The sequence below is a fragment of the Lontra canadensis genome, unplaced genomic scaffold (genome assembly GCF_010015895.1).
Source record: "Lontra canadensis isolate GAN:19392208 unplaced genomic scaffold, GSC_riverotter_1.0 scaffold6, whole genome shotgun sequence".
NCBI lineage: Eukaryota > Metazoa > Chordata > Mammalia > Carnivora > Mustelidae > Lontra > Lontra canadensis.
The window spans coordinates 14,715,094-14,739,362 of NW_022631000.1; the positions used below are offsets into that span (position 1 = coordinate 14,715,094).

The 24,269-nt window shown below is 35.5% G+C and overlaps 1 protein-coding gene across 4 annotated transcripts in view; it reads right to left on the bottom strand.

Annotated features, from left to right (window-relative positions):
- The window catches only part of ZBTB20 (zinc finger and BTB domain containing 20), a 770,594-nt gene that overhangs the window by 443,848 nt on the left and 302,477 nt on the right, over positions 1–24,269 (bottom strand). For all 4 annotated transcript variants that reach the window (XM_032852271.1, XM_032852263.1, XM_032852264.1 and 1 more), the window contains one exon: positions 14,074–14,147. The gene's annotated coding sequence lies outside the window, so the exon portion shown is untranslated. The remainder of the gene's footprint in view (positions 1–14,073; positions 14,148–24,269) is intronic.

The window sequence follows — 24,269 nt, forward strand, 5'->3', positions numbered from 1 at the left end:
TTTATTCCATGTAAATATTTGTAGTAACTGAACTTTATAGGTGTCACATGAAGTAATTTATCATCTAAATACACATTACATTTCTAATCAAAAGCATAGTTGGAATATATCCATCAACCTAGCTTACTTCTTTGGGCTTCTCATAGGTGAAGTGATCAGAGTCCTGTTTGTGCTACACTAATCCATTACCGATAACTAGAAAATGAGTCATCTCCCTCACAACCTTCTTCCCCCAATTATTCCACCAGAGCTGAAGGACTGCTTGAGCATTAAAAATGACCAGAACATTACACCACAATAGCAGTCTATAAAAAACTCTCAGCAACAATATTATGTCACTCAAACTTGAGGTGAAAGCTCTTCATTATAGGAGGTACCAATATTAAAATTAACATTGATCAAAAGCAAAGAAACAAAATGACAAATAAGGAAGGATATCCCAAGAGCACTTTTCCTTTTCTTGTGTGTGTGTGTGTGTGTGTGTGTGTGTGTGTGTGAGAGAGAGAGAGAGAGAGAGAGAGAGAGAGAGACATTTTGGAAAATTTAAAGAATGGAAAAGAAATGAATAATGACCCTTCAGAAATGAACACTAACATATGTTTTATGTCTTGATTTTTTTTTCCACTTAAACATTATATAAGCATTTCTTAGCTCTTTAAAATCTCTTCATAAACACTATGTTTTTCTAATCACACCTCTGTTATCTGATATCTTTCTAGCTACAGTTACTGTTCTCACCAGACTATTGGGGCACAGGGAGGAGTCACATAACAGATAAGAATTCATATTCTTTGTGTAAACCCCCTAAACTGGAGGCATAGGGTAGAGAAGGGGACCTACCCCTTGGGGCAAGCTTTCCATGACCAGCTGCTCATTGACTTCTTCAGTTCCCTGAAGTTAGGAGCAATAAATATAATTGTGAGCATATTCTAGAGATCTCCTCACACCTGTAAATGGTTTACTCTGAGTCAGCACTCTCTAAATGAAAGGAGAAGACAGCTGGCTGGCTGGAAGTGCCAAGCAGAGCCAGCCCACCCAGGGTAGGACCCATGAGGGACTGGGAAAGATTTGTGAAAATGTAAAGAAATAGCTGGAGTGTCAAAATACATTTTATTTTACTTTTTCATGCTTCCTAATCTCCTAGCCAATCACCTTCTTCCACTCTCCACCCACTCTCATTTTCATTTGGGAGGAGGGACTCTCTCTCTCTGTCTAGCTATCTGCCTCTCTGTCTCTCTCTCTCTTTTTCCCCCTCCCTTCATTCCTCTCTCCCTCTCTTTCTCTCCATTCCTCCCTCTCTCCTTTTTCATAAAGTCTCTGTCATAACTGGCTCCAACATGAAGTAAAATATGCCTTTGTATCACTACTCATGGTTATCATATTACAACTTTCCTGTGTTTTAAATTAAGCTCATGGTGCTTCTGTTCTCTATCTGTAAAAGGTCAGACATTGTCAGGACTACTCTGTGATGGGATGTAGAATGTACTGACTTGGGGAGCCTGGGTGGCCTAGTGGGTTAAGCCTCTTCCTTCAGCTCAGGTCATGATCCCAGGATCCTGGGATTGAGACCCTGCAAGGGCTCTCTGCTCATCAAGGTGCCTGCTTCCCTCTCTCCCTCTGCCTGCCTCTCTGCCTACTTGTGATCTCTCTTTCTCTGTCAAATAAATAAATAAAATTAAAAAAAAAAAAAGAAAGAAAGAATGTACTAACTCTGGGAAACATGGTCTCTCATACTGTACAGCCCTCTCCTGCCTTGTTCCAGTTCAGATATACTGTCTAACTCATATGCTCAGGCCGATTTTAGTACATTCTAAATGGGGCCTTTGGTGCATATCTTCAACCTAAGGCATCAGGGTCTGCCCCTCTGATTACTTAAAACTCCTGTGAAGGGACGTCTGGGTGGCTCAATTTGTTAAGCCGTTGCCTTTGGCTCAGGTTATGATCCCAGGGTTCTGGGATCAAGTCCCACATCAGGCTCCTTGCTTCATCGGGGAGACTGCTTCTCTCTCTGCTTCTGCCTCTGCCTACCACTCTGCCTGGTTGTGCTCGCTCTCTCTCTGACAAATAAATGAATAAAATCTTAAAAACAAAACAAACTCTTGTAAAGTTTCTGTTGGGAATATAGTCCTGAAACCTTATCTTGCAGAAGTATTTTTCTTTTCTCTCTCTATTCTTTTCTTCCTTCCTTCTTTCCTTCCCCCCCACCCGTCCCTCCTCTTTCTGTCTCTCTCCCATTCATTCATTCATTCTTGTCCTCCTCAGTGAGTGAAGGAAGCTTGAAAATCTAGTGAGATTATCATCAGAAAGGGAAGAAAAAGACAAACCAAGAAGGAGTTGGAAGGTGAGCGGAAAAGTTAATTAACCTGGGCCAAGGAGGATTAGTGAGAGCTCTTGACAAGGAGAGAGAGGCAGCAGAAACTTCAGGGAAGCTATTATAAGAGATATATTGTGGATGACAGAAATAGCCAAAAAACAAAAACAAAAACAACCAAATCCCAAAAAAAGCTTTTTGGTGAATTTGTAGGTTATATATACAGAGAAACTATACTAAAGACTCAAATTACTTCTAACAACTTTTGCTTGCTCAACTATTAGTTCTTTGTATATGACTCCATGTATGAACCTACATCATGAAAGAGCTCAGCTACATACACACACACACATGCACGCACACACACGCATCATACTTATTAACAAGAACTAGTAGCATCATAGAGCTCAGGAAATATTTTTGAGTAAATGAGCCACTCTATTTAGAGTATGTGCTTTGTATTATGGAGGTTGAGGTAATACAATGAAATTTAAAGTTCTGCATGGTGATTATTTTTCTCAGGCTGATTTTCCAAGAAACAAAAGGTAGCAATTTAAAAAATAATTTTATATATTCATTTTCAAACTTATAGATATTCACTATAACTAATGAAACAATAAAAATGTTTAAAGAAAAAATTAATAATCTTCCATCAATCCTTTTTTATTCTCAACCCTGTGAGATGACCATTGTGAAGAATATGGTCATAGAACATGCACAACAAATTTATTCATAAATATTCATTACCCTGAAAATTTGTTCTTTTCACTTAATAAATTATGATCATCCTCCAGATCAATAGCAATAGATATAATTCATTCTTTTTCAAATAGCTGTATAATCTTCAATAACACCTGTCCATATCATATGGTATATATGTAGTCAAATTAATAAATTCAATATCTTTTTTAAAAAAATGTTTATTAAAATTTTACTAAATTTTCACACAAGATACTCAACTAACACTGAATATCCAGTGCCAGTTTTAATAAATGAGAAAACTAGTAAATTACTCATGGTTCCTTACCTCAAGAAATTCATTCTCTAATAAGGAAAGATAAAACAGTTAATTTTTCTTTTTAATTTAAGAGAAACTGCTCAGAGAATTTACAGTAAAAAGTGCCTTTAAAATAAATCTTTAGGGTCACCTGGGCGGCTCAGTGGGTTAAATATCTGCCTCTGGCTCAGGCATGATCCCAAGGTCCTGGGATTGAGTCCCACATTGTGCTCCTTGCTCAGCAGGGAAGCCTACTTCTCCCTTTGCCTGCCACACCTCCCCCTCGCTTGTGCTCTCTTGCACTCTCTCTGACAAATAAATAAGTTAATAAACCTTTAAAAAATAAAATAAAATAAAATAAATCTTTAAAAAGAATAACTAAAAAATAACGATAAAAAATTTTTTTAAATAAAAAGAGTAACATATTACTGGCAATTCATTGTTAGTCATTTCTTCCAATGTATGAAGAGTGCTTAGCAGCAAAAGAGTACCTCCCTATATGGCAACTCAAAAAACAAACTAATTTCTAAGCAGGAAGACCTCAGATAAAGCACATTACTCTGGAGACCTCAAAGTGATTTATAATTCTGCTAATACGTTTACTGTAATAGTACTACATGATATTTATGAACTTCCGTTATTCCATAGAGCTCTAAATACTTCATATATATCATTTGGCTTCTTTGAATAATGTCTGCACAGATCGAGAAAAGTGTCCCCTACAGAAAAGGAAAATGATCTTAAAGACAAAACTATTTGACAATGCCTGGATCAAGTCTCCAGATAGCCCCATGCTCTTCCCTTTCCATTACACTTGGGCCTCCCTCGTGGTAACTGCAATGATAATGTGGATAGTATGATGTAATCAATCAGAAAGTCTCATGAAGCATGAGAAAGTCAGTATTTATTAAAAAACAAGGGTTTTTCAAAAAACAAACTATTTCTTTATCTGCTAAAAGCACTCACGAACAAAGCTGCACTGACAAGTTTTCTGGGCGAATCCAAGTTAACCTACAGAGCAGGTAGGCTAGTCAGCCCCTCCCACTTTCCAGTGGTGCAAGAAGATCAGATAGACAGAGCATGAAATGTATAACCTGGGTTTTTAGCTGTTCCTGACAGCTCTAGTCCAGAAAAGAAAACAGAATTCTGATAGTAACAACACCAGCAATGGTAACAATGTTAGACATATATTGATTATTTAATAAAGTCCTATAAGATTCAAGTAAGTTAAGCAAGGAATAGTTCAGTAAAATTGTAGCAAAGGTTAAGCGAATTTCATATGGTCAAGTGCAATTGCAAAAAAGTAAATGACTGTCAAGAATCTTAATCTTCGAGTCCTTATGACCATCATCATGAACAAACTTATTTTCCTATATCTTTGAGGACATTTTATTGTAGGAGGTTTATAACTCTGAGAATCTGATACTAACCATTAGATTGAGTTCATTCTGTATTCAATTTCTCATGACCTCCAGAAAGAATGTCGGTTTAGCATGGCCTCTTCCCTTCTCCACTTGACTCAAAGAATAGTGCTTTCACATTGCCATTTGGGATATGTGAAGGGGTGCATTTAGAGCCAATGTGCTGCAACCTGAAGTGGAAAACTCTTTGTGCCTAATTCCCTGGAAATTTACTGTTTCAGAGTCACAAGTCTCCTGATTGCTTCTCACCAGTCTTGAAGAGATTAGATAAGCTTCCTTCCTCTTACAAAAGCTTCTCTTCATTCAAAAGTCCTTTGAGAACAAAACATTGAACCAGAATTGGATTTTTAACAAAGTATTATAAGATGGTTGAAAATATTTTTTTTTTCTCCTGATGAGACCCAGCAGTTCAAAGGATATATTAATGTACTTTCTGATTTAGGGCTACTAGCAACATACTGCAAAGTACAAGGATGGGCCAAAGAGCAAAGTCCTTTCTGCAAAGTAGGAAAGATGGTTTTCATGGAGTTATTTTAAAAGACTTGAGTGGACCCTTTCACATAGGAAGACTTAGAAGTCAAACTCAAGAAACAGAGAGGATAAAGTAACAGCTGCAGAATCCTAACAGGTAAGCATCACTTCTAATTACCATAAATTTGTTATGTATATTGGTGCCATTCCATAGTGACAATTGGTTTTAGAATGATTGTTTAAGTGTACTATCTAATAACAGAAACTGACCTTCTCAGAAATGAAGGTGTATGTGTGCAGTGCCACTAAAGTTGACACATAGAAGGAAATTCAGGATCATGTCTGAGTGGGAGCTGCCATTAAAAAAACTGTTTCCAATCTCTTCCTCCTCCCCTTTTTCCCCTTCCCTCCTACCTCCCAACTTGTCCTCCCTCCCTCTCCCTCTCTCTTGCTTTTATCAAGAGTTCACTTCTCATGTAGTCCTCACTGGTCATTAGAAAACAATCTAACAATTCATAAGTATGTTTGGACTTTCAGTTTTGCACTTTTTCTAGAAGAAGTTAACAATGAGCTCTTTCATTGACCTGTATCTCTAATCAGGCTTCTAAGTCTTCAAATACATTAGTTTTGAGAAGGAAAATGTAAAACTTCTTCCTTTGTATTGGCCTCATAAATACAAAGGTGTATTCAAGTATGATATAGGCTAGTAGTACCGTTATCTGTGATATGATTGGGGTCTTGGGCGCAGACACAGAGTGAACAAGATAACGTAGAGATGAAAGAGTAACGTCACAGATTTGACCTATCTGCCTAGTTCCTCATTTCTCAAAGAAGGAAACATAGATGGGGCATTGTATTTATTTCCAGATAAGGTAATATAACTTAATTATAAAATCACCTTCTCAACACACTCTCTTACTTCTTGGGAAGTCAATGAGAGCTACATTACAATTCTCCTTTGCCAGATAAGGATCTGAGTATGAGGACCATAGAAGATCAACCAACATCCATGAGAAGAGCAAGCAGACTTGGAGGTTGATGGAACAATGGAAAGAACACCTGGGATCAGAAAGATGTGTGTTAGAATTCTGGCTCAGGCTTTTACAAAGATGTGTGGGACAATTTCATCTCATTGAAACTTGGTTTTATAAATTTTAAACTGAGGATTAGAACATTGATCTTGAGGTACTGTTGACAGAATTAAATGAGAAGAACTTTATGCAGAGAGGGCACCTGCTAAATCTTCCTTTTCTTCCTAACTTTTATTTCAAAAGTTTGGACTATTAGAGAACTAATGACCTATGTGACCACATGAGCTAAGGCGATAACAAAAATGCAACAGATGAAACACCAAGCAGCAGATAGTACAGAGTTTGAATCAGTTAGGCCTGGCATCAGTACAAATTCACTTACTGGCTTTGCAATCTTGGATGTTACTTAATCTTTCTGGAGCTCAGTATTCTCATTATAAAATGGAAACGATTCCTACTTTGCAGAGTGGTTGCTGAGTGTGGTAGCAAGGATTAAAGACAACTTTCACAAAGCATCTGGTACATTAAGTAAACAGATTGTGAGTAATACATATTGTTCAGATTTTTATTAATTAAAGCTTGTCTGTAGACTTATCTCCTGTACTTAATATTCTTTTTTCTACCCAAGACCTTAAAAGGTTTATGGTAGGGGTGTTGATCACTGATTAGCTGGTCTCGTTGTGTTAATCTACCTCCTAAGAATTAAGGCTATATTTCCAGCCCTGACATTAACTATTTAACTGTATGTCTGAAATAAGAATTCTAGGCCCGAATTTTGTTCATCTCTAAAATGAGGAGGCTGGAATAAATAATTCCTAAGTTTCCCTGTCACTATAATATTTTATGATTCTAGTGTGTTTTTACTGAGTTATAGCAGATAAATCCTCATACCTTTAGAGTTTAACCTACTTCTCTATGGTTTAATTTTCACATTCCCTCTACTGTATTTCTTTTTCCTTTTTTCTTCTCTCTCTCTCTCTTTTTTTTTTTTCTTTGATGAAAGGGGATAATTTCTATCATTTTGCAAACAAACCAATATCTCCTTTCTGACTTAGTGGTAATTCCATGATATTAATGCATCATACTTTAAATTAATCTGGATTGTTTTTAATCCTGAAATTCAGTAATAATGAAGAGAGTAATAATGAGGATAATGATGATTCATTTGGAGGCTTTCTGTGCCTCCAGGCCCCTGGTCATTGCACATGATAAAATACACCACAATTAAAAATCAGATCAATGTTTAACATGTTAAAAATACATCCTAGGAGTAAAACACATTTTTGGTATTCATTCCTACATTGAGCAATGAGCACTTAAAAATAAACAAAAATAAGAGATTCATTAACCAACAACAGAATCTTAATAATTATTAACTAGAAAGGAAATAAAATTAACTTGACCTTATCTTAGAAGGTTGTTGGGAATCTGCTTTGGTTTATGCAGATGGGAAATATGTTGTGAACTATTAGACCTCAGTTTCAGAAATCCAAACCTCCCTCAAACTTAGAAGTGAACCTTTGGCAAAGATTTAAAGTAAATGTGTAGTTGCTCTGAGCTTGTATATACTATTTAACTTTGAATTATTTTCATCTTTTTCTATTCAATTAATATATATATATATATATAAAATATTATACACACAAACACACACACACACAGACACACACACACACACCTATTATGTGTTTTTCCAATGATTCAAAATAAAATCCAATTCATCACCCTGCTACTCCTCTGACATCACTTCCAATTAGTCCCCTCCTTTTTTTACTTTCCTCTAGCCACTCTGGAATCCTTTTATTTCCTTGAATACACAAAGCTTGTCTTTGCCTCAGAGCACTGTCCCTGCTATTTTGGTCTGGAGCTTTCTCTTCCTTACATGTTCCTATCCCCACCCCAAATTCTTCACCTGCCTGATTCTTCCTATCAACTTAAATTACACTTTCTGTGATAATTCTTTCCTCACTACTTGGTGGATAGTATAATAGATTTTCCCCATGCATTACTGTCTTGCATATCTATTAGCAAATTATAATTTGTAATTTTGTAATTATTTGTTTACTTATTTAATGTCTGATTCCCTTAGGACACTGTAAGTTCCATGAGAGCCTGAGGGATCATTTCTATATTCCCCAGATTAACCATGGATGGGTAATGATCAGTGATTCTACTGTGGTAGGTTTTGTAGAGTTTAGAAATGTTAGTTAAATATGGACTCGATCCCCAAAGAATTTATTATCTAGTAAAGAGATAAAGTCTGCACATAAGTATCATTAAAAATATAGAAAGTAATTCAAGTCTCAAAAAAAGTGTAGATAAATGCTACATTAGTTTCTCAGGCTATTGTGACAAATTACCAAAAACTTGTTGACTTAACAGAAATATATTCTCTCACAATTTTGAATGATAGAAGTCCAAAATCAAATTGTCAGCAGAGCCAGTATAGGTAAGAAGTGGGTTTGGTAAGCAGGGGAGCGTGGATTATTTCTGGCTAGGTCAAAGAGGGAAGGTTTCATGGAATTAATAGCATTTAAAATAGACCTGGAAGGATGGGTTAGATTTGCATATGGAAAAACAGAATAACAGAATTCCAGATGGCAGGAACAATATTAATAAGGGAGGCTGGTGGTGGTGGTGAGGAAATTTGGCCTGAGTGTTTGGTATATTAAACCATAAGAATGAGTCAGAAATGAGGTTAGAATTAGATTTTAGATGGTCATAAATACTGGCTAGAAATCGGTAATTAATCTAGAATTACTAAAGTTTTGTCTGAACAAAGTGATATAATCTTAGGACTCCTGCTTCAGGAAACCTAATGAGGCAGCAGTGTTTAGGACGAACTGGTCTCCCTTCCCCCTGTCTCCCTCAATTAGGAGATTATTGCAAGCAAGTGGACATGAAAACCTAAGATAAAGGTACCAAGGAAGGAGATGAACAAGACCTGGCCACTTATTGGACACCTGGGGGGCGGGGGGAAAGCAAGAATGATATATTTTGAGTTGGGATCACCTGGACAATTGAGATGAAGAAAATTAGTATAGTCAAAAGAAGGATGATTAATTTTCACTAGGAGGATAAATTCAATTTTGATGTACTGACTTGGAAAAAACTAGTGTGATAGCTATTTGAAGATTTAAATAAGAACATTAGAAATACAAGACTGGAATTTGGGAGAGATATCAGGACTAGAGATATAAATGTGTGAGTTATCAGTAGTGTAATAACTGAAGTCATACAACTTTGGAAAGCTGTGTCAGATGATGGGAAAGTTTATGTATATGGAGTGACACACCTATTCACATTCTATCTTTTACATTCACCTGTTCTATGACCTGGGGCAAGCCGCTTAATCCCTCCACAAAGAGGGAGAAAATGATATTATCCCTGAGTTGGGATTATGTGAGTTGAGTATTTAAAAGACCAATCTTCTTGATATATGCTTTCATATTTTGGTGGCACAATTCCCAGTAAGAAATATATTTATTTTGCAATCCATTATCTTAAAAATATGTAACACACTCTTTTTATGAATTTCTCCCTTTGATACTATTTCATTAAAAGCATATTGACTGTGATCCTTTAAACTGATTCCATGACCTATGAATGGTTCTCAACCCACACTTTGGAAAACACTGGCTCCAACTAGCATCCTATCCTCAGATCACACAATTACTATTCACTGTTCCCTCAACTTTCATTTTCATTACTCCCTCTACTTGGGCTACTGGTAAGTATCAGATAATTTTGTGATGGTCCAAAGGAAATGATAAGTATTTGTTTACTCTACTGTACCCATTCAACATACCGTCTTTAAGGAAGATGTATTTATTGCCCAAACAGATTATGAACTCCTTGACGATAGTAAGTATGCGTTATTTACCCTGGTAAAAAGATTGTTCATAAGAGGCACAGAATAAGTTTTAATGTATTGTTAAAGAGAAAAGAGTTCTGAGGAGATAATCTTGTTGGGCACCTACATCCAAGTCTGTGTGCTGGCATCCTCATGCTTCAATTCTTCCTTCTCTATATGCTAAAGCTTCCATGGAATTTTTTAAGGCAGAACACCATCTCCTCATCTAGGCACAAAGACATAACCACTAATATTTTGTACATAGAAACTTGAGCTTCTTCACAGTGGGGATGGGAATGTTGGGAGGGTATAAAATAAATTTGAGGAAGAAACTAAGATATATCCAGGACTTAGCTCTGGATAAAATAATAGAAAAGTTCCTACGCTGGTCTCCTCGGATTGCTAAATGACAGAATCCAATAAAGGCAACCTGAAATAAATTACTAGGGCAAGTAATTCATTTTAAATTATTAAAGTTTATTTCATTTTTTTCAGACACTAAAAACTTTTCTCTGACAGAAATGACCTCTGGCAACAGTGACATTCTGACACCATGCGTGATGCACACTCTTGGGAAGTCGGAATTCCATGTCACAGTGGCTTTGTTCAGATTACTGGTTTTATCGTGCCTGTAAGCACAATTAAACTACTAAAGTTTCTAATGGTCTTCTGTCCACTTTGTAAATTGTCATAAAGAATATTAAGTCAACCAAATAAATTTGCTTCTGTGTGACTCATTACATAACCAGAGGCATGATATCAAAATGTACATAAAAAATGAAAACAACAACAATAACAACAACAACAACCTTTTTTAGATAACAATGAGTATTTCCAGAATATCCCTTTTGTATTAATTTTGGGCTAGTCTGTGGAGGAGACTATAGTTCCATGGGTCTCATAAAATCAGCCTAAGGCAATTTGTTCCTCAGGAAACACTGCTCAAACACTGCTCAGACCTTTCCCTCAGAGTAAAGATCAAAGCCCCAGAGTCTAAATTCAGGTCTATTCTCAAGCCTAGATGACTAAAGGATGATCTGCATTGGTGGTCATTATGGCTTGGGTAACCTGCATGCCCTACCCGGGGCCTCAATATACTTATTTCAAAATTAAGATTATTAGGACTTCTGCTTCTTACAGCTTTTGTACCTATAATGTTTGATGAAGCTCTACCCTTAAATCCTTTCACTTCAATTTTGTAATCTTAAAAAATATGAAATTTGTTTATAAAGTTCTTTGATATCCTTAAATGTTATTCAACATGATAATAGTACAATTGACTAAGCCTAAATTTTATCATTTTAGTTTTGCCTCAGAGGCCACGTTTTATGAAAGCCTTAATTTGCATCAGCTGTAGCTGATTTAATAAAAATGAAGGTACCCCTTTTGGAAATAAATTAAAATTGGTGGGGGAGGGCAGAAAATTTTATGTAAAGAACAAACAAGCAAAAAACAAAACAAAACAAAACAAAAAAACACCAGGAAGCTAAATGTTGAAGGGGTCAGAAGGGGTCAAATCATTTTGAGTTCTGAAGAATATTGTGGTACTATTATGCTGAGAAATTGGTCCTGGCTTTTTATGCGCCTGTTGAAGCTTCTAATGATGACTTCCCCAGGCTAACTGCCCAGATACCTATCATACCACATGCCTCTATGTGCCTCTTTCCTTCAAGCACAATTCATTGCATGGCAATTAAACCAACAGGTGAAGTGCCCATCCTGAAGTCAGGTAGATTTATCTCTGCAGACAACTCCAAAGTATGGGATCTAAGACACGCAAATTAAATGGAAAACTATTGGAGACCATTTCACAGTAAAAAGGATATGGTTTGACTAGGCCCTCCTCATCATGGTGATGAAAAAGAAGTGTAGTCAATGAGGAGAAATACTAAGAGATGAACGCCTAATGTGATATGATGGACAGTTGGTTTGCCTTTGACAAACTCCTTTAAAATTGTCTTTCTGGGGAGCCTGGGTAGCTCAGTGGGTTAAGCCTCTGCCTTCAGCTCAGGTCATGATCTCAGGGTCCTGGGATTGAGGCCTGCATTGGGCTCTCTGCTCAGCAAGGAGTCTGCTTCCCCCTCTCTCTCTGCCTGCCTCTCTGCCTACTTGTGATCTCTCTCTGTGTCAAATAAATAAAAAAATAAATAAAAATATATATATATTAAAAAATAAAATAAAATTGTCTTTCTGACTGTCAAGAACTTTAATCAACCCCTCTTCACAATATATATTCTCTGACAAAATAAATCCTAAAGTTTATTAACACATTTTGTAATTGTATTAATAACAGTAACCATCTCTTCATTACTATTATTATGCTAAGCACTGGAGATTAAAAAAACAAGTAAGATGGGCGCCTGGGTGGCTCAGTGGGTTAAAGCCTTCAGCTCAGGTCATGATCTCAGGGTCCTGGGATGGAGTCCCGCATTGGGTTCTCTGCTCAGCGGGAAGCCTGCTTCCTCCTCTCTCTCTCTGCCTGCCTCTCTGCCTACTTGGGATCTCCGTCTGTTAAATAAGCAAATAAAATCTTTAATAAAAAAAAAAATGAGTAAGAAACAGACCCTGCTTTTGGAGACCTTCCTGTTTATGGGCTTGAACTATTGTAGTTCTGGCAAAAGCAACAATAAACATCATTTATTCCCTCATACCAGTCAAGCACTGTGCTCAGTGAGCACCATGAATAAGCTCCCTTTCCATTTATCAGATACCCTGATGGTGAGGTGATCTTGCTCTGTCCACGCATCATCTCTTTCCTCCCACCAAAAAATGGACCTACCAGAAATTCAGACCATACATAGAGACACTTAATTTCTGGACTATCTGCAGTCAACACATAAGCACTATAGTCAATAATGAAAGAGTACAGTGAACTAAAGTGAAAATGGAAGAAAGTGAATCACCTTTAGTGCACTCTGTGGGACAGACACAGTGGCATTCTGAAAACCACGACGCAGTAGACCCTGCATCCGGCCTTCCAACAATGACTCAAGGAGATGGGTGTTATTTCAGTGTTTTAAGACTCTCTAAGGAAAGACCTTGCAACACATTAAACTGTAAAACTTAGGAAGACATCATAACCTTCTGGATTTCATTACCAAAACATACATTTTAATCTAAAATTAAAAAATAAAAAAGATTGACTTTTCTCATAGTATTTCACAACCTTTGAGTGCAGCATTAAAATGCTTTTCTTTTTTCCCCCACCAACTATAAGCTTCTGTTTTCTTACCCTGGGCATCTGAATCTTTTATATGCTTGGGTTCTATTCACTGCCTGTTATTCAGACATTGAAATCCCAAGTGTTAATTGTTCTTCCAAGTACATTGACAAAACAGCAGCTAAATAAGGGTAGACCAGACTGTGGTAGACTCTGACATGCATTTATGGAACAATGGGGCTCTGAGAGACAGCCTTGTAGCTCACGGGAAGACATAAGATGTGCTATTTTGACTGCTTCATAGCAGAATGGGGAACACACGCACACAAGGGAATTATGCATTTTACTTAGTTTTGCCCAAAGTCCTCAAGGCAACAGAATCTTGTGATGTCATCATGAACTTTTTTCTCTCCATTTCCATTGACACAAAGGCTAAAAATTTCTAATGACATCACAAAGGAAAAAGGAATCTACTTTGATTCCATAAGAAATCCATTACCTTCAATGAGACTTGAACAAAAAATGTGAGAATCCCTCCTGTCACGGTGTATGTCACTGTGCGGATGCACAGTGGGTGACACCCTCCCTAATGCAATTCAAACCAGGCAAAAAAAAAAAAAAAGATTCACATTTTAGGTTGAATAAAAAAGACATACTGAATATTGAGCCCAACAAATTTTCTTTTTTTATAGAAGGAAATCATTTAAACATATATATCTTCAGGGATATTCAAATTTTTACTCATGCCTGGTTACTATGTTACCAATGTTTTTGTCTTGGGTTGGTCACAAAATCACAGAGGAAGAAGGTACAGGAAGCTTTCACTTACAGGAATGCAGTGCAGCTCAGTCTTTTGTTTTTAAGGTGCAATGATTTCAGTCTCTAAATGTAACTTCAGGCAGTCTGAAAAGAAACAGGTTAAAATCTCTTTCAGTTATAATTGGTATTTCAGATTTAATTAAAAATTAAACTTTCATAATGTTTCACCATCCAAAGCAATGCATTATCAGTCAAGCGTGGCTTTTTTTTTTTTTTCCTGTTAAGGAAAAAAAAAAAAAAAAAAAAAAAAAAAAACCCTCTTCCCAGAGTAGTTTTTTAATGAAAAGAAAAGGATCTAAAGAGGAAAAAAAAAAAAAAGCAATTCTGAAAAACAAAATATGCCTCCCTGTTTAGGACTTCATAATGATATGACTAGAAGCTCAGTGCCTCTGAATTTCAGCTAAATTCTATCTGATTTTTAAAAACTCCTCAACAACAATTTCACAGCCTAAAGATTACATAAAATGTTAATTTTAGATAATAAAGAATAAAATCTATTATCTGAATATACATGTTGAAAGGAAATTATGACTTCAAATAGAATTGGAAAAAAAATGTTAGATCTACTACTTTCAGGTGGCTGCATTGGTGGTGGGGCAGATGGTGAAGCAGAGGTAAATGAACGTATTTAGCAATACACAGTGCCCATTGCAATGTATGGTGGGCTTAGCATGCCGGATACCACATCATATCTACATACTTATCAGTTGCTGCCGCTGCGGTGTGAAGCAGCATGAGAAGACCATCAGGATTTGAACTGGACCTCATGGTTTTAAATAACTGAACCACATTTTTTAATATGTATTTTTAATCTTCAAATTAAGAGTCCAGGCATTAAAATCTCCAACTATGTCATAAATATTTGGGCTTAAAATGTCACACTATTTTTTCAATCCCTTCTTTCTTCATACAGCACCATCTCTAAATAAGATAACAGTTTAAAAAAAAAACAGACTAGATTAAGTCATCCCTATTTTTAGCTTTAGATAACTGACACTACAGGATTTAGAAAAATATAGCTTTCTCGTATAAAATGAAGATAATATAATTATCTTTCTTTTACTTCACAGCACGGTAGTACTTTTTTTTATATATTTGTAGCACTAAATGTGGTGTGTTTATGTCCACCTTCACATGAGTGCAAGGTAATATTTTAATATCTCCATATATGAAAGCATGATCATAAATCACCCTTGAAATTGCATCTATTATTAGAAAATGCATCTCGTCTGACTTATGAATTCTATTTTCTTTTTCCCTTCAAGTATAGGGAAGAATATTTTAGGTATTGTGTCTATTCGATATATATAGATTTTAAATGCAAACTGGTACAGATTCACTAAATCCATCCATGAATGGATCAGAAAAAAATCACTGACATTGACTAACTAAACTTTTCCCCTGCTTCTCACATGCTTGAATTAGACTAAAAACGCACCAGTGTAAAGACAGAAATTATGGAGGCGTCACCAGGGACAACTGAATGAGAGGAGGGGAGTGCACATATTTCCTTATAAGGTAACAAAACATTTATAGAAGAAACTGACAAAAATAACTCATGCTCAGAAATTATATGGATAACAATAATCCCCAATAAACAATTCAGAAATACAAAAACTGCCCACCTCTATGTAAATCTGAATCACTGATTGGTATTGTTCTACTCACCGCTCAAATATGGTTAGCGAAAAACTGATTCACTATCTAGTTCATACAGGGAAATGTGATGGAAACTAGGCTGCATATTTATATATAAACTATTTAACTGACAACTAGAAGTTCAATTTGATCAGTCAGATTTTCTTTTCCTCAATTCACCAGATGTTGAGTTAACGGAACTATCCATTCAAAATAATCAAGTAATTTCCATGAACAGGCAGTCTGCTACGTTACATTCTTCTTGTCTCGTCATGTATCCCTCATCCTCTTTGACCTTTCTCCTCACTTCTTTTTCTGCATGTTTCTTCTTTACTTTCGCTTTCTTCCTTATTTTTTCCCTCTCTTTTTTTCCCCTTGGTGAGGGTAATGAAGCTCAAAAATAACATCTTGTATCCTGTTGAGGGAAACTTGGTCACAACTATTCTTCCAGATGACAAACTCATTCTTAAATGTCTGTTTCCCAATCCAAAGAAAACAGAGCAATTGAGAAAATAGAGACGCAACATCACTTACCACTACCAACACCACCACTTTTAATTCCCATGCTACATTCATCACAAGGAGGACTGAAGTTTATTTATATTATCCCCTAACCTCAAATAGGACCACAAATAAGACTAATAACAGGACCATTTTGTGGCACTCAGGCAAACGGCTGGGCAAAACAGATGGATCTTACTTTGCGCCAGGACTCAAAAAATACAGTCGCCAACTCACTGTTGGCGACTACATATCTTGGCCCAAAGATGGACCTGGAAGTGGGACCAGTTGTCTTTGATATGAATACTGTTCCTATTCATATCTGCCTCATGAGATAATCATTAACTCTGTCACTATGTAGTGGGGGTAAGTATTGGATAGAAACTGGAAAAATGGTCATCAAGGAAGTGAAATATTTTCAAGGCATGTCGGATTAGATTAGGGAGCACAAAGTCAGGGCTAGAACATTTTTGGCAATTCTCTCTACTTTTCAACTTCCTGTTTTTTACAAGTTCAGTACAGTACACTGTACCCACCTTTAAAACAGTAGATTTCCAGAGTGTGTGTGATCAATAAGAATAACTTGCTCTTGACATTTCACGTCCCAAAATCTGTTAAAATTTTTTTAAAGTCACCCGGATCAATCTCGGTCATTATTAAAATTGACCACCAGTGTCAGACTTCTTTAATCAGGACAAAACTATGTAAGGCTTTATAGATTACACTCAGCACCCAGTGATGCACTGGGAAACAGCTCAGTCAGTAATCAATGCAAATTACAAAGCCCGGAAGAATGCTTCTCTTGGCAGAGACCCTTTAGCAAAAGAGTTGTACATTCTGCACTAGTTAGAGATTCTGAATGGCTTTCCAGAGAAGTGGCAAATGCATTATATTACAGTAACCTATCCTGTAACTCCCAAGTCCAAAAAACAAAGCCCCAGACAATAAAGTAAACTGAAGGGGGGGTGACGAACTATAGATTGTAACACTGACTAGTAACATAGGGCTGCTTCGGTCCACACTCTATTTTTTTTAAAAAATCCTCACATGCATAGGAGTTTTAGATATCACCAGGTCACAAAACTTCAAGAAAAGAACAACAAAGCACTCCAGTTTGGGAAGTCTATGGTAATTTAGGCATTTCTCTTAATGTTCTCCTAACTATTCAGCATCGATTGTATCTTACCCAGATTGTTTTTGAGAGTCCCTCACTTTTATCTTATAATTTGTTCATTTTGATATTGCTCAGATGATTTTTAAGAGACAAGCCCTGCCTGTGGTCAGTGTAGAGGGAAATCATAATATTTTAATTATTTCTCTTAGTCTTTTTTTTTTTTTTTCACTTAAAAAAATTTACTATGGAAAATCTAAAACACGTACAAGAGTAGAAAGCAGAGTAAATAAGCTACCAGGTATTTATCATCCACAGGCCATCTTTTTTTTTTAAATCTACAGTCACCCACTTTCTCTTCCACTAGCTCATTTCAAAGATAATTCCAGCTCTATCATTCTACCCACAAATATGTTAGTATGTAGTACTAAAAAGTAATGGCCTCTGAAAATCATAATATCATCTCCCACATCAAAAAAATAATACCAATTATTTAATATTATTAAATATCTTAGGTCAAATGATTGACTTTTGAATGCTTATTGTTCTTTGTTCATTTTTATAGCTGGTTAGTATGAATCAGGATCTAAGAAAGATCCACACATTACATTTAAATCATAATTCTCTTTTAACTGATAAATCCCTCATTTTTTAAAAAATTACTTTTTATTTTGGGACAATTTCACCTTTATTGAAAAGTTGTAAAGTTAGTAAAGAGAATTCCTGTATTTTTTTCACTACTAAACATTAACATCTTATGGAACGATGGTAAATTTGTCAAAGGAAGAAATGAACATTGATACAATACTATTAACTACATACTTTATACAGATGTTACCAGTTTTTCTGCTAATACCTTTATTCTGTTCTAAATTCTAATCTAGGGTACCACATTGTATTTAGTTGCCATTTCTCCTAACTCTTTTCTGATTTGTGACAATTTCTCAGTCTTTTCTTGTTTTTTATGACGCTGATAGTTTTGAAGAGTAGTGGTCAGATATTTTTTGTACTAATCTAAATAATAATTTGGATTCATCTGATGTTTTTCATTATTAGATTGGGATTACGGTTTTAGCAAAGAATGAAAATGAATGAAGAGCTCTTCTTATAACACCATATCAGGGCGTGCTTGATATACTTATCACTGGGGACGTTAATCTTGGTCATTTGGTTAAGGGAGTGTCTGCCAGGTTTTTCTCTTTTTAGTTTAAATTAGCATAATTTCCCTTTTAACAGTCTATTAAGGTATAATTTATATAACATGAAATTCAACCTTTTACATGTACAACTTAAGGATTTTAAATAAATTTAGAGTGACCAGGGGCACCTGGGTGGCTCAGTGGGTTAAAGCCTCTGCCTTTGGCTCAGGTAATGATCCCAGGGTCCTGGGATCCAGCCTCACAAGGGGCTCTCTGCTCAGCAGGGAGCCTGCTTCCCCCTCCCTCTCTCTCTGCCTACCTCTCTGCCTACTTGTGATCTCTGTCTGTCAAATAAATAAATAAAATCTTAAAAAAAAAATTTAGAGTGATCACCAATTTTTGTCACCCGAGAAAGATCTTTCATGTCCTTAGGTAGTCAACCCACTCTTATCCCAGTCCCAGACAATAACTCATCAGCTTTCTGTCTCTAAACATTTACTTTTTCTGGACATTTCATATAAGAGCAATCATACAATATGTGGTGTATGCATGTGGCTTATCATAATGTTTTTCCGATTCATCTATGTTGTGGTATGTAGCAGTAGTCTGTTCCCTTTTATGGACAAATGGTCTTCCATTGTGTGGATGTACCACATTTTGTTTATCCACTTATTAGTTGATGAACATATGCATTGTTTTTAGTTTTTGACTATTATGAATAATTCTGCTCTGAACACTGACATATATACAAGTCCATGTATGGACACATGTTCTTACTTCTCTTGGTTCTTACTTCTCTTGAGTAGATATCTAGAAGTGAAATTTCTGGGTCATAAATTATGGTAAGTTTATTTTAACTTTTTTAAAAAATATTTTTTCAAAGATTTATTTATTTTTAGAGAGAGAGAGAGAGAGAGGCAGGAGCAGAGGAAGAGAAAATCCCAAGCAGACTCCACACAGAGTGCAGAGCCCAATAAGGGGCTCAATCTCACTACCTGAGCTAAAACCAAGAGTTAGAGGCTTAACCAACTGTGCCACCCAGGTGCCCTAGTTTATTTTAACTTTTAAGAACTGCTAAGCTATTTTCTAAAATGGCTGTACCATTTTAAATTTCAACCAGCAATGTATGAGGGTTCCAATTTCTCAGCATCCTCACTAATAACTTGTTATTGCATGCGTACTTTTATTGTATTCATTTACTCTAGTTAGCATAAAGCAGTATCTCTACGGTTTTAACATGCTTTTTTAAAGGATTGATGATATTGAGCATCTTTTCACATTCTTATTAGTGATTCCTATATCTTCTTTGGTGAAATATTTATTCAAAAATTTTGCCCAATTTTTAATTGGGTTGTCTTTTTGTTATTGAATAATGCTTTATGTATTATGAGGACAAAGACCCTTTATCAGATATATATTTGCAAGTAATAAATCTTGCAGGGGCACCTGAGTGGCACGGTTAGTTAAGCGACTGACTCTTGTTTTCAGCTCAGGTCACGATCTCAAGGTCATGAGATCAAGCCCCACATTGGGCTCCCTGCTCAGTGGGGAATCTGCTTCTCTCCCTCTTCTTCTCTCTCTGCCCCTCCCCTGCTCACCCTCATGCTCTCTCTCTGTCTAAAATTAAATAAACAAAAAATCTTGCAAATTTTCTCCTACTTTTTATTTCTTTAGTAGTATCTCTTAGAGTATTAAAGTTTTAAATTTTATTAAAATACAAATCATTATGTTTTTAATTTTTTGTATCATGCTTTGGTGCCATATCTAAGAACCCTGTGTAGCTCAAGGTCATGAAGATTCTTCTCGTGTTTCCTTACAGAAGTCTTAAGTTTTAGCTCTTACATTTAGGTCCATGATCCATTTTGAATTAATCTTTATGTATGGTTTGACATAAGGCTAGAAAGTTATTCTTTTCATATAGTTCTAGCACCATGAATATTCATTTATATTTCATATAGTCCTAGCACCAATTGTCCTAATATTATTTACTGAAAACAACAACAAAAAACTATTTCTTACCCTATCAAATTGCTTCGGCACCTCTGTCAAAATCAATTGACCAAAAACATAAAGGTTAATTTTCTGAATTTACAATTTCATTCCATTGATTTATGTGATAGTACTATACTCTTCCTTTTATAGTTTTTATAGTAAGTCTTAAAATTAGGAGTATAGTTCATCTAACTTTGTTTTCCTTTCCAGAATTATTTTCACTGTTCTGGATTCTTTGCATTTTCTTATAATCAGCTTGTCAGTTTCTACAAAAATGCCTTTATTCTTTCTGATGCTATTGTGAATAGAATTTTTTTTAAATTTCACTGTTCACTGTTAGTATATAGAAATAAAATTAAATTTCATATAATTATAAAATAATATATATTTTGTGTTATAATAATATATAATTTTTGTATAATTACAAAGTAAAATATAATTTGAAAACTTGCTGAAGTCATTTATTTGTGTGTGTGAATGCATTCCTTCAGCTTTTCTACATAACTTATTTTCTGAAAACAAAAAGTGGTAACTTTTTACTTTCTAATCTGAATGCCTTTGATTTCTTTCTTTTCCGTCTTTTTTTTCTTTCCTTTTCTTGCTTTCTTTCCTCTCTTTTTCTTTATATTTATTTATTTATTTTCATCTTTCTGGACAGACACCCTGGTACAACCTGAATAGAAGAGGTGAGATCTGACAACCATGCCTTGTTCCCAAACTCAGGGTTAAACCAGCTAGTCTTTCATCATTAAGTATGATGTTAGTTGTAGCTCTTGCATAGATGCTCTTTATCAGGTTACAGAAGTCCTCTTCTAGTCCTAGTTTGATGAAAGTTATTGTCAAGGATGGTGGATTTTCTCAAACGCTTTTTGTGTACCTACTGCAACAGTCACAGGGTTCTCTCCTTTATTGTACTAATATGGTATATTACATTAATTAATTAATTAATGTTTGCCAAATTTGCATCCTTAGGATAAATCCTACTTGCTCAGGTTGCTATATTTGATTTGTGAATATTATGTTGAGGACTTTGGTGTCTATATCATGAGGGATAATGGTTTCTTAAATACGTTTGTCTGGCTTTGGTCTCAGTATAATATTATTGTCATAGAATGAATTTTAAAAAAATGTTCCTTCTCCTTCTATTTTCTGAAAAAGTTTGTGAAATACTGGTATTGTTTTTCTTTAAATAATGGATAGGATGCAGTGAAAATATCTGCATCTAGACTTTTCTTTGTGGGATGACAATCAAAAATTCTATCTCTTTGCTATTATAGATCTGTTCAGATTCTCTATTTCTTCTTGAATCAGTTTCAGTAATTTGCGCATTTCCAGTAATTAGATAATTTTAGTAAGTTGTCTTAGGAATATATTTTTCATAGTATTGCCTTTTCATCTTTTTAATTTCTATGGAGTTGGTAGTGATGTCCCACTTTTATTCCTTATTTCGGTAATCTGTTATCTTCTCTACTTTTTCCTTGGTCATTCTATCTACATATCTGTCAATTTTATTGGTCTTTGCAAAGAATCAAATTTGTTTTCATTGATTTTTCTCTACCATTTTATTGTTTTCTATTTCATTGATTTCTGTCTTAACCTTTATTATTTTCTTCCTTTTTCTTGAATTGAATTTTATTATATATTTATACCATATCTATATTTATCTATGTAATAATATTATAAATGCAAATTATTTGTTTGGGTGGATTTTAGTTACTGTTGTCATTTCCTTTCAATCTAAATGATTTCCTTTAGTATTTCTTGGAAGGCAGTTCTGCTAGCAACAAGCCGCTTCAGGCTTTATTAATATAAATAAATATATAAATTAATTAATATAATATTTCATTTTCATTTTTGAAGAACAGTTTTGCTAAAAATAAAATTCTTGATGGTCACTTTAAAAATCTTTTTCCTTCAGCACTTTGAATATGTTGTTCCTCCCTTTTGACTTGACTTTTAACTGTTTCTGATAAGAAGTCAAATGTTAATCAGAATGTTGTTTCCTATATTGAATGAGTCTTTTTTCCTCTTGGTGCTTTCAAGAATTTATCATTTTCTTTGTCTTTCAAAGTTTGACTAGAATGTATCTATGAATGGATCCTTTTGCATTTTTCACACTTGGAATTTGTTGAGCTTCTCAGATGTGGGATTAATGTTATTCATCACGTTTGGCAAGTTTGGGGCTATTACTACTTCAAATATCTTTTTTCCATCCTTTCGTTTTCTTCTTATCTCCTCTTCTGTTATTCACATGTTAGTATGCTTAATGGTATTTCAGATCTCTGAGGCTCTATTTCTTCTTTTTTTTTGGTTTTGTTTTTGAGATTAGGTAATTTCTATTGATTGGTCTTCAAGTTCACTGATTCTTTGTTCTCCCATCTCAGATTTGCTCGAGTCCCTCCAGAATATTTTTCATTTTAGTTACTGTGTTTTAAACTCCAGAATTTGCTTCTTTTAAAAATAATTTCTAGGGGCTCCTGGGTGGCTCAGTGGGTTAAAGCCTCTGCCTTCGGCTCGGGTTATGGTCCCAGGGTCCTGGAATGGAGTCCTGCGTCAGCCACTGTGCTCCATGGGGAGCCTATTTCCCTTCCTCTCTCTCTGCCTGCTTGAGATCTCTGTCAAATAAATAAATAAAATCTTTAAAAAAATAATTTCTATCTTTATATTGATACTCTTCATTTTAAAATTATACTAATATCTTATTTAATTATTTAACATAGTTTCCTTTTGTTATTTGAATATATTTATAATAGCTGCTTTCAAGTCTTTGCTAAATTTGACATCTGCTCTTCCTCCTCCAACCTAGAGATAGTTTCCACTGACTGCTTTTCTATCGGTCACACTCCTGTTTCTTTACATGTCTTATGATTTTTTTTTCTTGCTAGTTGACACTTTATACAATACATTTTAGCAACTCTGGCTTCTGATTTTTTCCTCCAGGAGATAGTTGCTATTATTACTACTTATTTGTTTGGTGATTTACCAATCTAATTCTTTGGGGTCTGTCTCCTTCATGCTGTGTAGTTACTGATGTCTCTGGTCAGTTTTTATAATTCCTAATTTTATTTTTTAGCTAAATAATTGCCTCTGTGTCAGCACAGTTTGCAGTTCACATCTAATGAATGGTCTGGAGTTGTACTCAAACACCTTGAGGGCAATAAGCTAACTCCTTTGCTGATACATGTGTATGGGTTGGAAATACATTCAAAGTTTAGGCACTTTACATGTTTTCCTTGGCTCTTACTTTTCACTGGAATCACTCTTCTCTCCTCTTTGCACAAGGTCTTAGGGTTAGCCTTGGGTATGTAGATAGCTTGGACCCTCTCTGGTCTTTCCTGGAATATGTGCAGACTTCCAAACTACCAGGGATATGTGCTTATCAATGCCTACTATAGCAGACTCCTTTTCCAATTCTCCCTGTTAAAGTTCTGGCAATTTGCCAGTCTATTGCCTGCCTCAATCTGAATTACAACTTCAGGCTAGCAGTAATGTTTATCTTCCCTGTTTATTTGCCACAGAGACTGCTACTGTTTGTGACACCTAGGGGCATGTGGTTTTTCATGTTCTATTCCATCATCAAGTCAGCCCGTTTCAGCAGGAAGTTGTGAGTTTTCATGGTTTGGCCTGGCCTGGTAGGTCTATTGTGCCAATGGAGTTTGGGAAAGGGTAAGCAGTGGAGGTAGTCCCAGCTAAAACACCAGATCTCATTTATGCCTGTTGCTTAACCATAATCTTTAGCATGTCCCCTTCTACTCTCAGAAGTATCAAGTTTGGGTGGTATAATTTATGATCTCTTTTATATAGTGAGCATAAAAAACTTACGAT